Source organism: Nyctereutes procyonoides, unplaced genomic scaffold, assembly GCF_905146905.1.
Source record: "Nyctereutes procyonoides isolate TBG_1078 unplaced genomic scaffold, NYPRO_anot_genome, whole genome shotgun sequence".
Lineage (NCBI taxonomy): Eukaryota > Metazoa > Chordata > Mammalia > Carnivora > Canidae > Nyctereutes > Nyctereutes procyonoides.
This window is the reverse complement of record NW_026575040.1, coordinates 18,536,326-18,550,407: the sequence shown is the minus strand read 5'-3', so window position 1 is coordinate 18,550,407 and position 14,082 is coordinate 18,536,326. Positions and strand designations below refer to the sequence as shown.

Genomic DNA, 14,082 nt, shown 5'->3' with positions numbered 1-14,082 from the left:
TGGGACTTTTTTTAAAATTAAGGTATATTCTGACCTCTTTGCAACATTGTAGCTTAGGCTAAATTTGTCATTTGGCAAACTTGCCAATACACAGGAGATACAGAGAAACAGAACAGTAGGATATATAAAGATATACAGAAAGAAATTTAGTATGAGGCACTGGCTTATGTGACTATGGAGGCTGAGAAATCCCATGATCTGCTGACTGCAAACTGGACACCCAGGAAAACCAGCAGTGTAGTTCTAGTCCAAATTCAAAGGCCTGAGAACCAGAAGAGTCAATGGTATAAATCATAACCCAAGTCCAAAGGCCCAAAAACCAAGAGTACTGATGCTGAAGAAAGAAAATGATGGCTGTTTCAGTTCAAGCAGAGAAAGCAAATTCACTCTTCCTCTGACTTTATTTTTTTCAAGCCCTCAGTGTATTAACTGATACCCATGTGCACTGCACTGGTAAGGGAGATCTTCTTTACTCAGTTTACTGATTCAAATGTTAATCTCTTCCAGAAACACCCTCACAGACACATCTAGAAATAAGGTTTTACCAGTTATCTAGGGATTCCTCAGCCCAGTCAAGTTGACACATAAAATTAACCATCAAATGCACATTACTGAGAGCTCCTAGAGCTGGATGCAATAAGTGGCATAGAGTCTGGGAAGGGAGTCTTGTGGTATACACGGAGGAATTGCACTATCATGACAGGGAATGCTTATGATGTTGTACGATGAGAGGAAGAGTGTATGTTTGTGGATATGGAACTATCAGGAAGAGTAGAGTGGAAAACTATTATTTTTGCCTGCCCAGCATCTCAATTTTCCTTTATGAAATCTTTCTTCTCTCAGGCTTGAACCAAACAGTTCTAAAGGGGCTGAACCTATACTTCTCAGCTCAGTTGGCTGTAACCCAGACCTGATGTGTTAATTTATTCCATCTCTCTGGCTCAATGAATGATTTAGGAAAGTTTATGCCATCCAAGTCAGATCAATAGAGTCAGCCACAGATTTTGATAGAATCACTGGAAAAGAGACACACTCTCTACACAGGGGCTGATTGGCTGATAGCATGTAAATCTGCAGCTTTTAGGAACCAGCATGCCACCTTTGTGGGGAAAATGGTGCTTGAGCAGAGGAGAGTAGAGTGAGAAAAATCTAATAAAAGTCTCCTTTCCTTAACCATTTGGAGGAGGTATAGTGGACAGTTGTCTGGAAGCCAGCAGTTTCTGAACGCTCTCTCCTTGGTTAGGTAATTTCCTTTCTCCCCAAGTCAGAAATTGTGCTTCCCTACTAGCTTCCCTTGTAGCTGGGCACAAGCATGTGACCCAGGCCCCACCAGACACTCTTGTGAAACCCTCTTTAAGAAGAGACTAATGAGAGGAAGAAATGCCATTTGAAATCCATTTTTGCCAATGAGAGTGACAGCACTGCCACTTGACCTTCAAAGGCAACACTGGTGAGTTTCTGGTAACAGAGGTAGCAACAGCACCTGCATCAGTGAAGTTAAATTCCTGCCAGCAATGCAATGGACAATGTAGCATGGAGTGCTCCGAGGGGTTGCAGGGGCAGTAGCTGTGTCCCAGGCTAGTTCTGATGCCTGCTTAGGTGGTGTCCTGGAAGTTCAGCCTGGAGGCTGGCTCTCTAGCCCATTCAGCAATTCTGTGACCTACCAAATAGCCTTGGACAATTTTTTTTTTCCTTAACCAATCAATTAGATTTGTCACTTCCAACTAAAAAAATCCTGATAATAATATATAACAATCAATAAAAATCTGTTTATAGAGATGGATAAATGAATGGCAATTCTGTGAGGTAGGTATTATTACTCCTGTTCCACAGATGCAAAATAGCTCAAGTAGGATTAAGCGTATCCTGCCCAAGGTCACACAGCCAGCAAGTCCTAAAGCACAGATTTTAATTCTAGTCTCTCTCTGTTTTTAATCTCCAAAGTTCATCTTTTTTTAAGGCTGCATTCGAAACACGCTTTCAGAAATAATCTTGCAACAGAGAATAGATTGGCTTGCTCAGAATTCATCCCAATCTCCTTCTACTATGTCTTCCAGTACTACAGAGGCAAAGCTAAACTTAACATTTCCCATACTCATTTGCAACTTGGAATATAACGGGGCCTCCACAATTAAAGATACTTATATGAAAACTGAATTTAGAACCGAGTCAAGTAGGAGGGAAGGCGAGCCTTTATTTTGATGGTACAAGTCAGGCACACAAGGTCTGGGGCCTATCACTGAGGCTGCAACTTTCTGATTCCTGAATCAGCAATAGCAGTGAGATCTTGGAGCTGGCACGTGTCACATGGGCTTCTTGATTTCCCCAGCTTCCTGACTGTTGCAGAGATAGTTCTCTAGACAGGGCAGCTCTGTGGTAGTCTTTTGGAAGTCATTCCTGGAAGCCTCGCCTAAAGCCTATTCCTCTAGCCCTTCTAATTGTGAGCATCCGATTCCTTGCCTCCAATCCCTTTCTGTTTAACTACTAGACTAGCTTCTCTTATCTGCTTCTGAATCCTAATACAAGCACGTATAGAAGTCAAGTACAACATAACCAGCAGCACCGCATAGATTCTCATCTTTTCTCAAGTCACAACTATAGGGAAAAAATATGTATTCAAGGTGAATTGACATATTGAAATAAAAAGCACCATGGCCTTTCCAATCTTGCCATATTTGTATCTCAAAAAAATGGAGTGTATCAGGCAAGATACAGGAAAGCAATAGATGGCTCATTCAGCCTTGAATAAAGACCAATTTTTAAAGACATGCACAGAGCATAGAGAACCACGGGGTTATATACTGCCCCTAGACCTGAAGTAGCAAGAGGAAAGAGTCTGTTATAGACTGAATGTTTGTGTTCCCCCAAAATTCAGAGCATTGAAATTCTAACATCCCATATAATATCAAAGGATGGGATCTTTGGGAAGTAATTAGGTCATGAGGGTGGAGTCCTCATGAATGGAATTGGTGTCCTTATAAAAGGGAACCCAGAGAGCTCTCTCGCCTTTTTTCCATCACATGAGGGTACAGCAGGAAGTCAGCAGTCTACAACCAGGGAGTGGGTTCTCACCAGACACCAAATCTGTCAGCACCCTGATCTCAGCCTTCCAGCCCCGAGACCTGTAAGAAATAAATTTTTTAATAGTTTTTTTTGTTTTTTTTTTAAGATTTTTATTTATTTATTCATAGAGACACAGAGAGAGAATGAGAGGCAGAGACACAGGCAGAGGGAGAAGCAGGCTCCATGCAGAGAGCCCGACGCGGGACTCGATCCAGGGTCTCCAGGATCACGCCCTGGGCTGCAGGCGGCGCTAAACCGCTGCGCCACTGGGTCTGCCCAGGAAATAAATTTCTGTTGTTTATTGGCCACCTTGTCTGCAGCATTTTGTTACTGCATCCCAAACAGACTAAGAGCGACTATGGAAACCTGGAGACAGTTATGTAGAGAGGATGCCTTCCAGGAGCTGTGACCTTTGGTTGAGGGGTGATGCAACCTCATGACAACCTCACAGGCAGTGAAGGGGAAAGAGGTGACCTCACACTCTGCCCTCCTTTCATTTTCCTGCCTGTTCACTGAATCCACCTGGAAGTTAGAAGACAAGGACCTGTGTTGTAGTCCTCACAGGACAACCTTCCATGGTGCAGAATAGTGGAGAGTCCATCATGGAGCAAATGAGAGATATCCAGTGTAGCAAGTAAAAAATCAGCAACACCCAGTGCAGTGAGAGATCATGGAGATTGTAGGTCAAAGTGTTTTAGTGCTACTGAATGCTTTAATGCTCACAGGTTGAGTGTATTCGTTCTTTTTAAAGATGGTCAAGGGATCCCTGGGTAGATCAGAGGCTTGGAGCCTGCCTTCAGCCCAAGGCGTGATCCTGGAGTCCCGGGATGGAGTCCCGCATCGGGCTCCCTGCACGGAGCCTGCTTCTCCCTCTGCCTATGTCTCTGCCTCTCTCCCTCCCTCTCTCTCTCTCTCTCTCTCTCTCTCTCTCTCATGAATAAATAAATAAAATCTTTAAAAAAATAAAAAAATAAATTTAAAAAAATAAAGATGATCAATAGGGTCTGCTCTGTAGACTCAGCGGCATTTTACTCAGGTTCACATGGAGCATCATACAGTGGGAGAAGTAGAAGGCACCTTAGAGATCTCGATGGACATTTCTCATTTCATAGATGAGGAAACTTAGAGAAATGAAACAAATTCCTCCAAAGTCACATGTCCAGAAACTTGCATAACCAGGTGGCACACTCAAATCTAATGATGCCCAATGCAGGGCTTCTTCCACATTCTGCAGCTAAAATCCTTGCTGCACACAAGTTATGCTCATTACAAAGTGCCAGACTGTAATGTGGCAGTGGTCTCAATCTTGAGCATCCCTCTGCCTTGGTCTTATTTTTCTCTTCATTTTTGAACATTTACCTGAAAGGCTGCATTTCAAAGATACTTTTCCTAAAAATAACTAAAAGATATGCAGGAGGAAATTAGCATAATGTATTTTATCTATAATTTACAGTGTGTAATCTAAAAATGTACAACAAAGCAATGCTAGTAGTGCAGAGCAAATTCCCCTGGGATATTTGGTTCCATTTAAAAACACCTCAGTATGGGGGGATGTGGGAGCAGCAGCCTGTGACACACTTCCATCAGGGCAAAATGTTATTCTAGTGATTCACAGCAAGAGGCCTGACAAACACTTTGAGTCGATATAAAGGTTCTTGCCATCAGGATAAAATGAGAATTACAGTGGGTGGTCCCATTCAAGCCTCATGTCTCCTTCTACTTCTGTCCTGGCTTAGGTGGTTGCCCTGGAAACAGTAGGGTGGCAAACGAAACCATTTGGAACAACTTTTAGGAAGCCGTATGCATGAAGGCCTAATTTTTATTTGCTGCCTTTTTTCCCTTCTTAAAGGGTAACTTTTCCAAGGCTATCATTCCCCGAGAGGGTGTACTCTTTGGACTACCTTGGAAGTTGATTCATTCTAAAGTTTTTGGCAAGGTCCAGTTGGAGGGCTGGCCAGAGTCTGGCAGATAGCAGGGGGAAAGGGGCTTTATTTCTCATTATTCAGCTCTGGATCCCAACACAGATGGTCCTGATCTCCTCCTCCCCCACCTAAGAATTTTTCTAAAATGACACCCAAGTTTTTCTTGGCAGAAGTTATCATTCCTGGCAAACAGTTCACTGCAGCTCTAATTATGATGACAGCTTTAATGGAGAAGATAATCATATTAAATGGTTCTTATTCAGTTCCATGTGATGAATTAGTGATTACCATGAAATGTGTTAAGCAGCCAAAAGTCAGGGGAAAGGATAATGTACTGAGCTACAAGTTGAGGTTCGAGGGATTCCAAAACTTGTGGGCGGTAGGACAAAATGACCTTTAAAGATGAGATGCTGACATTGTCTCTTGTGGCTCACATACAAAGAAAAAAAAATGCTTTTTCCTGATGTGTCTGTTAAAGAAAAAAAATCAGACACTTGTTAAAATGGTAAAGAAGACTTTATGCAAGACTATGGCAATAGGAGCTGACTCTATTGCAATGAGAGAGATCGATTAACCTCCCAATGCAACAAAGACAAGTGGGCATTTACTAGCCAATGTGCAGAGGAAGAGGTCAGTGGATGGGAAACCACTAACAGGAGATACCAAGAGTACAGGGATTCATTTTTAAGAGGATTCCTGCAAAAGGCTGGTCATGGACCTACACATCAACAATGAGGGATGAGGGACTTGACCAGGCACGGGGTGGGGGGGGGCGTGGTGATTAGGTATCAATAGTGGGGATACTCTTGCTAAACTTACTGAGCAGGATTTTTTTTTAACTGGGATAGGCACACCAAAGACAGGACAGGGCCAAGACTGATGCCTGAGAATCTTTGTCAGTCCCACCTCCTGCTCAAGGAAAGGAGAGACCTTCTTTCCTCTGAACAATTTAAGTCCATTTCTTTGTCAGTCTCCTTTTGTTATTAAGGACCAGCTGAACCATCTGTTAGGACTTGGTAGTAGAGGATATTTACTGGATAGTGCAAATAATAAGGCATTCAATGCCGGAAATTTCTATGAAAAGAAAAAGAAAAAGAAAGATTAGGTTGAAGCAGACTATAAACCCAGTTTCTGAGTCCAGAGGGCAGCCAGTTGAGAAGCTTTCACAATGTTGTACTTGAAGCACCTTTAGGTAGTGAAGTGAAGGTAATGGTTGAAATCTGGTAGATTTCCTAGACTGTAGTTTGAATATCTCCAGTGGTGGTATAATATTAGGGTTGTGGTTATTTCCCAGAACAGAACATGGAAAATGTGTGACTTTCCATAAACTTCCTGAATGGCCTACACAGCAGCAGCTCCAACCTTAAAGGCTTCCCCATCTTCCAGCATCAGCTTGCAGGACAAGCTAGGATCCCAATAAAGATCCAGGTAGTCGGGTTTTTGTTCTCAGTGGCACCAAGTTAGGCAAGTGGGAGAAAAACTGGAAACATTCATTTGGACAGTTGGATGGCCAGATATTTGAGAAAATTAGAAGACTTGAGTATTTGGGAGGGACTGACCAAATGTGCAAGTTGGCAGGATTCAGTCCAATCTGTAAGTATATAACAAAACCTCAAAGACAATGACCAGGACTAGAGTCTGATAGTTCACAAAGGTGTGCTATAGTTTTTCACTGCACCATAAAAGTTTCCTCTATATTCACCCTTTTTTTCACCAAAGTTAACCAAAGTAAGATATTCTTCTTTACAAAATGAGTCTGATCACATTAGATTTGGCCTATTACTTACATAAGTGCAGCAAGAATAGTAACTGGCCACATAGACCTTTGAAAGTTTGCTTTGCTGGAATTTTTCATAAGGAATCTCAAATTAGACTTTTAAAAGCCTCTCAAGGCTAGGAAGCCAAGTCAAGAATTTGCCACCAGATTTCACTGGCAGTATCTACAGATTTGGGTGCATTTCTCTGTTTTCCAGGCCCCCAAAATATCCTGTTTCCTGGGCCTGCCAGGAAGTAACTGTCCTTCCTCACCTACAATGCTGGGAACTTTGTCAGCCATACCAGTCCAGTTTTCCCAAAAGGGCTTTGTAAGCATTAGCTCCATAAAGTCAACCTTAGTTCCTTAAACTATTTGGTCAGAACGGATTCTATGCACATCAGTCTGAAATATGACATTCCACTCAAAGCCTCAGTTATATAACCAATGTTTCCAATTACGTCTTGTGCAAGGAGGACAGAATCTTATTGAACTTATGCAAATAATTATATCCTCATGAAAATAAGAATACTCAGTAAGAGTTTCTGAATTCTAGAGGAATCAGGCAGAGAGAAAAGATAAATGTTTCATTTCTGTTTATAATAAGTGTTACCTACTAAATTGTTGTGAATTATAGCTTAAAAGAAAGGGAAAAGGGGTTCCTTAAATCCAGCAGCAAGCTTCCGAACAAAAACTATAATCCTCCTTCATCTGTTCATTCAGTGTTATGTAATTAATTCTCGTTCTGCTTGGTCTTGGGTTAGCAGTCTGATGAGCCCATCAAACTTTCCACCAGAGTTCTAGGATACTTTCTCAGTCAAATGATGTGGTTTCAAAGTAACTTAAGCAATGCCATCAGAACCTTATCTCCCAGAAACCTTTCCTAGTACTTTCCATGGATCTCTTTCCATTCCTTTCTGTTGAAGATGAAGAACTCTGACCTATAGCTGATTGCAAGTGCTTTCTGAGAAGAACCAAAGTAAAACAAAAACTGTCTATTAATGTCAAAAGATTTTAAATGGTTAAAGATCTGAGTAGAATTCTTATAAAAAGGATGCAATTGACAAGGGAATTTGGTTATTTCTGTAGTATAGAACATTTACAATGATAACTAGAATTATAACTGGTAACATTATGCTAGAACATATCATGGACAGTGAGGGTATTGACAAACCTCATACGATTTCTGAAATATTTGTACTGGTAATATTTTATCCATACAAATATAACCTAGGAAAGGTTAAAGTATCTTTTCTTTCAAAATACTTTTCATGCAACTGAACATATCAAATAAATGTAATTGATTTTTGGCATCTCTGTTTTTCAAAATAAGAAAAAATCCTCTAAGATTTTTTTCTGAGAAATCTCAAGGTCAGTTCGAGATCAAGATTTCATTTAGGGTTTGTTTGTTTTTTTTTTAATAATAAATTTATTTTTTATTGGTGTTCAATTTACCAATATACAGAATAACACCCAGTGCTCATCCTGTCAAGCGCCCCCCTCAGTGCCCATCACCCATTCACCCCCACCCCCCGCCCTCCTCCCCTTCCACCACCCCTAGTTCATTCCCCAGAGTTAGGAGTCTTTATGTTCTGTCTCCCTTTCTGATATTTCCCACACATTTCTTCTCCCTTCCCTTATATTCCCTTTCACTATTATTTATATTCCCCATCATTTAGGGTTTGATTCTGGGAGGACAAAACTGTTCAAAAGGTCAAAGGATCTGAATACTATGATCCCAGGTTACTGCGAACAATACTTAGCTACCTATGTAATCAAAGTTATAATAGCAAGAGTTCAAAAGTAAATACAGGACAGAACATAACTATAAAATTTTTTTAAAGTTCTTTCGGAAATGAGAAGACTTGGATGCCTGGGAGGCTCAATCAGATAAACATCTGACTTTGGCTCAGGTCATGATCTCAGGGTCCTGGAACAGAGCCCACTCAGTTGGGAGTCTACTTCTGCCTCTATCTCTCCCCCCCCCTCCCCGCACACACACTTCAACCCCCAAACCTGCTCAGGTATGTGTGTGTGTAGGCATGCACACTCTCTCTCAAATAAAATAGAAAAAAAAAAGGAAGTAAAGAAAAAAAAGGAACTGAGAAGACTTGGTTCTCTTAATTAAGTATATGATAAAGGTTAACATAAAGCACAGGAAATTATTCTGATAAGACACAGAATTATAGGAATTCTTCTAGGAGAAATACCTAAAAGGTAAAAACAAAAACAAATAAACCAAAAAAACCCACCAAAACCTTTTACAATCTCTTAATAAGAGCAGACCAATAAACCAAGAAAGCCTTGTTATTTCAACAGAGAGAAAAACAAACTCTAGCTCTGTATCAGTGTACTTTTAATATTAAAATGCATTTTCAGGGACACCTGGGTCGCTCAGTGGTTGAGCATCTGCCTTTGGCTCAGGGTATGATCCCAGGGTCCTGGGATCAAGTCCTGCATTAGGATCCCCCAGGGAGCCTGCTTCTCCCTCTGCCTATGTCTCTGCCTCTCATGAATAAATGAATAAAGATCTTTTTTTAAAAAAATGCATTTTCAGAGACCTTATAAACAAGCCTATCCAATCAGCCAGCCTTGACCACATTAGATAAAATTCCTTTTCCAAGATTTCTTTCCCAAAAGCCTTCTAGGGCTTTTTTTTTTAAAGATTTTATTTATTTATTTATTCATAGAGACAGAGAGAAAGAGAGAGGAGACACAGGCAGAGGGAGAAGCAGGCACCATGCAGAGAGCCCGCCCGACACGGGACTCGATCCAGATTTTCCAGGATCACGCCCCAAGCTGCAAGCGGCACTAAACCGCTGCGCCACCGGGGCTGCCCCACTGCGCCACTGGGGCTGCCCTCTAGGGCTTTTTATATCCATTCAGTATCCATCCTGCATATACTGTGTACTTTTCTTTATTAAAAATACATTCTACTTTCTTGCATACTTTTCTTGCAAAGTTATTTCATTTCACCCTTATTGTTTCTAGTAGCTTCGTTTACAAATATTGATTATACTTTATAATCATTAAAAACCCTTTTTAACAGACAAAACTACAAAGTAGACAATTGCAAACTGCCTCTCATATATCAGCATTCTATAACAGTCTAGCAAATTTTATGAATATACCATCTCACAATTTTTTAAGTCTATGCTTCCTGATAGTATTTTTCAACGTGTCGAAAAAGATGTTATTAACAGACTCAAATATAGTTAGCCTCACTCTATCATATAAAAATAAGAGGCCAAAGATATATAAACTGAAACCTGTGCTTAGTTTCAGTTTATATATCTTTGTTTAATCTAATGTTTAATAGTTTCTCTTAGAAAAGATCTCAATATTTAATGAATATCTCTAACATCAGATATTCTAAGATTGGGAGTTATAAAAAACAAAAGTTAATGCTTTTTATAAATACTTCTGGAGGAAATTTTTAAGATTTTGTTTTGCCCTGCATGTAGTTTCTCTGGGTGGTCCCTGAGTCTCTTGAGAGCCCCCAATGGCGGATGGAGGACCTAAGTTTAAAGTTCAAGTGACTATAAGAAACTGAGAGGCTGGAATGGGAAAGAGAAAGTCTTGCAGAGGTGGACAGAGAGATGGAGGAAGTAGGGGCTTGAAGGCAGTCCAATCAACAGAAACAAAGGAATGGAGGATTGAAGGTGGTAAAAGGATGGAGGAATGGAAACAATGCTGAGAGATAAGTCTTAGAGGAACCAGTTTGGGGAAATCATTGAAGTTCCCAATTATTCTAAGTAAAAGTATTCCAACAAGAAAGCAAGTAGAGAGCTAGTGCCATGATGGTGGAACATATAGTTAACACAGGTATAAGAAAGGGTTTGAGTCTACTGAGAAGCTCTCTTGTTCTTAACCCATGATACCTTGCTAGCAAAGAAGCCTGGGACTTTAACCCAGCCTCCATATGCCTGGGACTCTCACCCATTTTCTAGTATAGAGGCCTCCAAAAGAGTCAGGAATTTGTCACTTCAAGAGTCAGTGAGTAGGGACCCCTGGGTGGTTCAGTGGTTGAGTGTCTGCCTTTGGCTCAGGGCCCAGGGATCAAGTCCTGCAACAGACTCCCTGTGGAGAGCCTGCTTCTCCCTCTGCCTATGTCTCTGCCTCTTTCTCTGTGTCTCTCATGAATAAATAAATAAAATCTTTAAAAAAAAAAAAGAGTCAGGGAGTAAATTCCTACTCAGAAAGATCCCAGAAGACATCCATCCAGAAAGATGCTTGCTTATGCAGTCACTTTCCAACCAACTGGAGTCCCACTTTCCATCCTGGGACTCTATCCTAGCTTCAAAGAGTATACTCAGAATCTTAAGAATCAAAATCTGCCCTTACCATGCTTTAACAGTCTGTTATCCAGAGCATTGGGTAAGGAGTTGGACTCACCAGTGGATCTCTAATCAGTCAGGAGTGAAACAAAGTCTTCAGAAGCATACACTTGGGGTCCTGGATGAGAGGTTCCAGGAGTCCAATGATGAATTTAATCCTGTCACGACATCATAACTGTTAAAGAAAAGAATTATTCAGACACTTATTAAAATGGCACCTGTGTGGCTCAGTCAGTGATTCTTGATCTTGGCTCAGGTCTTGATCCCAGGGTCATAAGTTCAAGCCCCACATTGAGCTCCCCACTGGGCAGGGAGCCTACTCAAAAAATAAAAAAGACGGGCAGCCCAGGTGGCTCAGTGGTTGGGCGTCTGCCTTTGGCCCAGGGCGTGATCCTGGAGACCCGGGATTGAGTCCCACGTCAGGCTCCCTGCGTAGAGCCTGCTTCTCCCTCTGTCTGTGTCTCTGCCTCTCTGTGTGTGTGTCTCTCATGAATAAATAAATAAATAAAAATTAAAGAAAAAGAAAAAGAAATAAAAAGGAATATATTGGCAAGGAAGACTTTATTCAGGACAATTACAATAAGAGCACTGTAGTAGGGGAGAGATTACAGCAAAGGCAGCAGGGGAGTTTTAGCCAATAGGCAGAGTGAATGTGACAGCAAATGTAGAATTACTAAGAGGAGATTCAAGGGTAAGGGGACTCTTACTAAACCAACTTAAGGGACACCTGGGTGGCTCAGTGGTTGAGCATCTTCCTTTGGCTCAGGTCATGATCCCAGGGTCCTGGGATCAAGTCCCACACTGAGCTCCCCCCAGGGAGCCTGCTTCTCCCTCTGCCTATGTCTCTGCCTCTCTCTCTGTGTCTCTCATGAATAAATAAATAAAATCTTAAAAACAAAAACAACATAATAGCATTTTTGCTAACACTGGGATAGACAGGCCAAAGACAGGATGGGGGCCAAGGTGGAGACCTAGCAGAGAAGAGGGTCAGAGGAGCCTGACAGGACTATGGTTAAAGAGAGAGTGTATCACGTTCACCACTAACACACATACTTTTACAGACAGTAACCCAGATACGGAAAGGTGAAAATGGAAAGGAAGGAAGGAAAGAAGGAAGAAAAAGTTTATAAAATTGCCTTCTGAGGGACACCTAGGTGGCTCGGCAGTTGAGCATCTGCCTTCGGCTCAGGGTGAGATCCTGGAGACCCAGGATCGAGTCCCACATCAGGCTCCCTGCATGGAGCCTGCTTCTCCCTCTGCCTGTGTCTCTGCCTCTCTCTCCATGTTTCTCATGAATAAATAAATAAAATCTTTTTAAAAAAAACTTTAAAATTGCCTTCTGAACTCAGACTATTTTGAGTGCTACCCCATATTTGTTTGTGGATGAGAAATTTGATCTTTTGCAATAGCCAAAAGATAGTTAGAGCCAAGTCTTTAAAAATAAGGAGGGGATCAAATTGAGTAACAGTGTTACAACTATAAAGCAAAGAGCTGGCATTTCTTGTGAGGTTTACAAATAGGATGACCAAACTCAACCCATTTTGCCTGGCACTCTCCCAGTTTTAGGAGTGAAATCTCCTTCAGTTCTAGGTAACCCAGGAAAGTTGACACAAGGCTACTCAGTTTTAAAACCCAAAGTCCCACATCCTGGGAAACCCTTCAGTCCCAGGAAAACAGATGGTTGATCACCCTATGTGTAAAGAGAGCTCTGAAGGTACTTCAAATAAGAAGTTCCTAAAGCATTTGAGTCATGGCACACGACAAACTAAAGGTTTGGCTTTCAATATAAGGAGTGTTTAAAAAAAAAAAGCCTCATTTGTTTAGTCACACATTATGTAGGAAAATAAATATTCACCCTGACTCCCATTTAGCTAGAAGTATGTTTATTTAGCTACCTTAATTCAAATAAAAGCCCAAATACCTCTCCAGAAACGTTTGGCTAAAGAAAACTTGTTTACCAAATGAAGATACTTGTGTATAATTGTGCATGTTTTCTTTTTAAATTAATGTATCTCTTTATGTTTTGTTGTAAAATTCTTGCTAGAAAAAAAAAGACATTCAAACTTGCTATTCATTCATCTGTATGGTACAGTAATTGTAGCTGCTATGTATGGTAACCAAAGTGTGTGTACATGTATGTGGTTTTCCATGGGGAAGCAACGTTCTTTCCCCTCATTGTCTCCAAACTCTATCTGTACTTTGACTCATTTTCCCAAGGAGTGTGTTGTTCCTGTAGAAGGCTTTTCTGGGGGGCTGAGGGCGCTAGAAATGGATAAAGAGGATTAGATGACAGCAAAATCTTGCTCTGTTGTTGCTGTTCTGCTCGGATTAGTCAACAACACCTTACGATGACATAGGTTTATCCTTCTAAAATCTATTTTATAAGCTTTTTTATATGTTTTCCCACTTATGGGAGGACTTTTCTCCCTAACCATAGGAGCCAGGAAACCTGGGAGGGGACATGGTAGCTGGGACCCTGGGATTTGTCTGAGTCTCCCTGGAGCTGAAGAGGAAGAAATTCAAGAGGAAGCAACTTAGGGAGAGGCTAAATTAAAAACCACTTAATGCCAAAGTATCTAAATATGAGGAAATACTGGGAAACCCACTGACAATAAGGAGGTCAGAAATAGAGTATACAGGTAGAAACTAAAAGAAATTAAGGTAGCTAACCAGGCCTTGTTCTTCTTCTACTTTGCACTCTAGACTCCATTGTCCAGTGTGGGTGATTAAAAAGACTTACATGTTCGGGTTCTGAGTCTGGGTGGGGGAAGTTCCTGTGTTTGGTTCTCTAACTTGCATCACTACTCATGGTCAAAATACCAGAGCTGGCTGTGGTACTGCTGGGAATCCAAAACCTTTCATAAAATTCTTGGGTCTTCCAACTCAGTTGTCAGGGTAAATTGATGGAATTCTGGGTTGAGGGCAGAGTGTCAGTGAGCTGGGCTAGTGGAGCTGGTGGAAAGAGACTTCATCTCTCCTTTTACTAAGAAAGGAGCAACCAGAAGAC

At 41.2% G+C, this 14,082-nt stretch overlaps 1 long non-coding RNA gene across 3 annotated transcripts in view; it reads right to left on the bottom strand.

Moving 5' to 3' along the window:
- LOC129506361 (uncharacterized) overlaps nucleotides 1–14,082 on the bottom strand; it is a 158,803-nt gene that overhangs the window by 75,950 nt on the left and 68,771 nt on the right. For 2 of the 3 annotated variants that reach the window (XR_008663749.1, XR_008663750.1), the window contains exon 4: nucleotides 11,134–11,250. This is a non-coding gene — a long non-coding RNA (uncharacterized LOC129506361). Of the gene's footprint in view, nucleotides 1–2,201; nucleotides 3,123–11,133; nucleotides 11,251–14,082 lie in introns of those variants that run through there. The other variant, XR_008663748.1, reaches the window with a different exon arrangement.